This window comes from Cucurbita maxima, unplaced genomic scaffold (genome assembly GCF_002738345.1).
Source record: "Cucurbita maxima cultivar Rimu unplaced genomic scaffold, Cmax_1.0 Cma_Scf01214, whole genome shotgun sequence".
Lineage (NCBI taxonomy): Eukaryota > Viridiplantae > Streptophyta > Magnoliopsida > Cucurbitales > Cucurbitaceae > Cucurbita > Cucurbita maxima.
Window position 1 is genome coordinate 1 of NW_019273230.1, and position 5,366 is coordinate 5,366.

At 40.3% G+C, this 5,366-nt stretch overlaps 2 non-coding genes across 2 annotated transcripts; both read right to left on the minus strand.

Moving 5' to 3' along the window:
• Positions 1 to 176: 176 nt before the first annotated feature.
• Positions 177 to 260, minus strand: TRNAL-CAA. The gene has a single exon. It is a non-coding gene; the product is annotated as a tRNA-Leu (tRNA).
• Positions 261 to 1,558: 1,298 nt separating this feature from the next.
• Positions 1,559 to 1,642, minus strand: TRNAL-CAA. Its single transcript has one exon. It is a non-coding gene; the product is annotated as a tRNA-Leu (tRNA).
• Between the last annotated feature and the right edge of the window lie 3,724 nt (positions 1,643 to 5,366).

Genomic DNA, 5,366 nt, shown 5'->3' on the forward strand with positions numbered 1-5,366 from the left:
ATATTCTCAAAAATCATGTTTTGACAATTTTTAAAAGCATTATAGCGTGGCATGGAGTCAACTAACTATATCTAATATCCAAGCTACTTTCGACCCAAAACCCATCAATAGCACGCTCACAACAATAGTTGATAGTATCCACTTTGGCTCGCATGTTGCCTCTCAATAACAATTGATGTTAGAAGTGGGATTTGAACCCATGCCCTCTTACGAGGACCAAAACTTGAGTCTGGCGCCTTAGACCACTCAGCCATCCTAACTTCTAATGATGTATTCTTGGATTGGTTTGAGAGGAGAGTTTAGCATTCCGTATATGAGTGTGAAAATGTCTCCATAGTACAATACCTAAAGGGATAAAATGGACAATATCTTCTAGCAATGCGCTAGGACTTTTACGAATGATAGCCGAGCTAGTCACCGGCGGTGCGCAACTAAGGACGCTTGGCCCTCAAAAGGGGTGGATTGTGAGATCCCATGTCGATTAGAGAGGAAAACCTCTCCTTACATGATGGAGTTTAAAACCATGTGGGTGACTGCGATACGTAAAGAACAACAGCAGATAATATCAACTAATGGTTGTCTAACAATTGATGTTAAAGAAGTGGGATTGAACCCACGCCCTCTTACGAGGACCAGAACTTGAGTCTGGCGCCTTAGACCACTCGGCCATCCTAACTTCTAATGATGTATTCTTGGATTGGTTTGAGAGAAGAGTTTAGCATTCCGTATATGAGTGTGAAAATGTCTCCATAGTAGACGCGTTTTAAAACTGTGAGGCTGACAACGATACGTCACAGATTAGAATAGATAATATCTACTAACTGTTTGAGAGACGAACGAAACAATCCTAACAAGCGGCGAAAACCTCTCTTTAATAGGCATTTAAAACTGTGAGGCTGACGACAATACCTAATGGGATAAAATGGACAATGTCTGCTAGCAATGCGCTAAGACTTTTACGAATGATAGCCGAGCTAGTCACCGGCGACGCGCAACTAAGGACGCTTGGCCGTCAAAAGGGGTGGATTGTGAGATCCCATGTCGATTAGAGAGACGAAGAAACATTTCTTACAAGGGTTTGAAAACCTCTCCTTACATGATGCAGTTTAAAACCATGAGGGTGACTGCGATACGTAAAGAACAATAGCAGATAATATCAACTAATGGTGGTCTTAGGTAATAACAAATGAGTGGTTGGAATGGCTCAGTTGGTTAGAGCGTGTGGCCCTTAATTATAAGGCTTGAGGTTCAAGCTCTCTTTCTTGCAATGGAAATGAAGCATACCATTATTATAATGGGTTTGGTGCTTCGCTCCAGTAAATATTTTCAATCAACTTCGGTTTGTGACGTGGCATGTAAGATAACTAAACTCGTACTTACAGATATTCTCAAAAATCATGTTTTGACAATTTTTAAAAGCATTATAGCGTGGCATGGAGTCAACTAACTATATCTAATATCCAAGCTACTTTCGTCCCAAAACCCATCAATATCACGCTCACAACAATAGTTGATTGTATCCACTTTGGCTCGCATGTTGCCTCTCAATAACAATTGATGTTAGAAGTGGGATTTGAACCCACGCCCTCTTACGAGGACCAAAACTTGAGTCTGGCGCCTTAGACCACTCGGCCATCCTAACTTCTAATGATGTATTCTTGGATTGGTTTGAGAGGAGAGTTTAGCATTCCGTATATGAGTGTGAAAATGTCTCCATAGTAGACGCGTTTTAAAACTGTGAGGCTGACAACGATACGTCACAAATTAGAATAGATAATATCTACTAACTGTTTGAGAGACGAACGAAACAATCCTAACAAGCGGCGAAAACCTCTCTCTAATAGGCGCATTTAAAACTGTGAGGCTGACGACAATACTTAATGGGATAAAATGGACAATGTCTGCTAGCAATGTGCTAGGACTTTTATGAATGATATCCGAGCTAGTCACCGGCGATGCGCGAGTGAGTACGCTTGGCCCTCAAAAGGGGTGGATTGTGAGATCCCTTGTCGATTGGAGAGGTGAAGAAACATTTCTTACAAGGGTTTGAAAACCTCTCCTTACATGATGCAGTTTAAAACCATGAGGGTGACTGCGATACGTAAAGAACAATAGCAGATAATATCAACTAATGGTGGTCTTGGGTAATAACAAATGAGTGGTTGGAATGGCTCACTTGGTTAGAGCGTGTGGCCCTTAATTATATTGGGTTTTGGTGCTTTCTCGAGTAAATATTTTCAATCAACTTCGATTTGTGACGTGGTGTGTGAGATAACTAAACTCGTACTTACATATGTTCTAAAAAACAATGTTTAAAAGCATTATATAGCGTGGCACGGAGTCAACTAACTATATCTAATATCCAAGCTACTTTCTCGACCCAAAACCCATCATATCACCTCTCAACAACAATAGTTGATTGTATCCACTTTGGCTCGCATTTTGCCTCACAATAACAATTGATGTTAGAAGTGGGATTTAAACCCACGCCTTTTACGAGTACCAGAACTTGAGTCTAGCGTCTTAGACCACTCGGCCATCCTAACTACTAATGATGTATTCTTGGATTGGTTTGAGAGGGGAGTTTAACATTCCGTATATGAGTGTGAAAATGTCTCCATAGTAGACGCGTTTTAAAACTGTGAGGCTGACAACGATACGTCACATATTATAATAGATAATATCTACTAACTGTTTGAGAGACGAACGAAACAATCCTAACAAGCGGCGAAAACCTCTCTCTAATAGGCGCGTTTTAAAACTGTGAGGCTGACGACAATACCTAATGGGATAAAATGGAGAATGTCGGCTAACAATGCACTAGGACTTTTACGAATGATAGCCGAGCTAGTCACCGGCGATGCGCAACTAAGGACGCTTGGCCGTCAAAAGGGGTGGATTGTGAGATCCCATGTCGATTGGAGAGGTGAAGAAACATTTCTTACAAGGGTTTGAAAACCTCTCCTTACATGATGCAGTTTAAAACCATGAGGGTGACTGCAATACGTAAAGAACAATAGCAGATAATATCAACTAATGGTGGTCTTGGGTAATAACAAATGAGTGGCTGGAATGGCTCAGTTGCTTAGTGTGTGTGGCTCTTAACCACAAGGTTAGAGGTTCAAGCCCTCCTTTTCTAGTGTGATGTGAATGAAGCATACCATTATTATAATGGGTGTTGGTGCTTCTCTCTAGTATATATATTTTCAATCAACTTCGGTTTGTGATGTGTAAGATAACTAACTCGTACTTACAAATATTCTCAAAAATCATGTTTTGACACTTTTAAAAAGCACTAGCGTGTGGCGTGAGTCAACTAGTATCAATGTTGCTTTTGACCAAAGCCCACCACAGCGAGTAATAGATTCTATCCACTTTGGCTCGTATTTTTCCTCACAATAACATGAGATATCAAAATTGGTATTTGAACCCACGCCGCCCCCTCTTACGAGGACCAAAACTTGAGTCTAGCAACTTAGACCACTCGACCATCCTAACTACTAATGATGTATTGCCGATTGATTTGAGAGGGGAGTTTAGCATTCCGTATATGAGTGTGTAAATGTCTCCATAGAAGACGCAACTGTGAGGCTAATGATAATATCTACTAACTGTTTGAGAGACGAACGAAACAATCCTAACAAGCGGCAAAAACCTCTTCTTAGATGAATGGTGATCATGGATTGTAACAAATGAGTGGCTAGAATGTTTTGACACGAAACAACGGTAGTAGTAGATTTTATCCAGTTTGGCTCGCATTTTTCCTCACAATAACGTGAGAGGTTAGAAGTGGTATTTGAACCCACACCCTCCTACGAGGACTCGAACTTGAGCCTGGCGCCTTAGACCACTCGCCCATCCTAACTACTAATGATTGGTTGGAGTAGCTCATTTTGTTAGAGTGTGTGGCTGTTAACCACAAGGTCGGAGGTTCAAGCCCTCCTTCTAGTGATGTGAATGAAGCATACCTTATTATATTAGGTGTTGGTGCTTCTCTCTAGTATATATTTTCAATCAACTCCGGTTTATGACGTGGCGTGTAAGAGAACTAACTCGAACTTACAAATATCCACCATGGTAGGAAGTCCTTATCATTTTTTATAAATAATGATGCTTTCGTCCCAAAGCCCACAACGGTAGTAGATTTTATCCACTTTGGCTCGCGTTTTATCCACACTGACGTCGTGTTTTTTTTAGTGTGTTTGTATGTGCTCAATTGTGAGGGCGAGATTGTAAGGGAGTAATACATTGATTCAAGAGTGTTGAGTGTTAAACACGAGTGAACTACATTTACGAGTGAACACACTTGAGGGATGAGGGAGTGCTTGTGAGGTCTTTTTTTTTTTCAACTTTCTTTTGTAGCATGGAAAATCCAGACGACAATCTTAACATTGCTGATGCACGATTGAGAGAAGCACAACAACGAACCATGGAAAGACTAATTCAAGGAATAGAAGAGTTGACCAATTGAATAGGCAGATTGGAGATTCAAAATCAAGCTCGAGAGAGGATTCCATTGCCTGCCCAATCTACGGATCAATATGAGGAAGACAATTCTGATCAACACGAGGATAATCCACATGCGGTTGGTCGTGGCTTGATGCGAGGGATAGGCCGTGGAAGAAGGTATCATAATTTACCACAACAAGTTCTTTATGATTGACAGAATTGATCGTAACGTGGGGAGCATGAAATTAAAACTCCCAAGTTTTATGGAAAAACCGATCCAGAGGAGTACCTTGAATGGGAGAAAACGGTGTAGTTGGTGTTCAACTGTCATAATTTTAGTGATGAAAAGAAGGTACTGTTATGCATTGCTCAATTCAAATAATATGCTCATATTTGGTAGGATAAATTGATGTCAAGTAGGAGAAGAAATCTTGAAGCAACCAATTGATTCATGGTACAAGTTCAAAGAGTCCATGCGGAAGCATTTTGTTACACATTATTTTTAACGAGACATGGCGCAAAAGCTTCAAGCATTGAAACAAGGACGCAAATCTATGGAGGATTATTACACGGAGATGGATGCATTGATGGATCGACTTGATCTCGATGAGAATATGGAGACTCTCATGGCGCGGTTTCTTAATGGGTTAAACATAGAGATTGCAGACAAGACTTATTTACAGACTTATTCTAATATCGAGGAGTTGTTGCACACTGTAATTAAGATCGAGAGGCAAATCCAACGAAGGTCTCAATGGTATTCTTCTTAAACTTATTCCAATTCTACTTCTACATGAAAAAAGGATAGTAAGAACATTGATTATAAGCATAGAAATCAAGAGATTAATGAGAAGCCTCAAGCTAAATTTGAGAAAGGTGAGAGTTCTAGAACAGGGAAAGAAAAAGTAGAAAAGTCT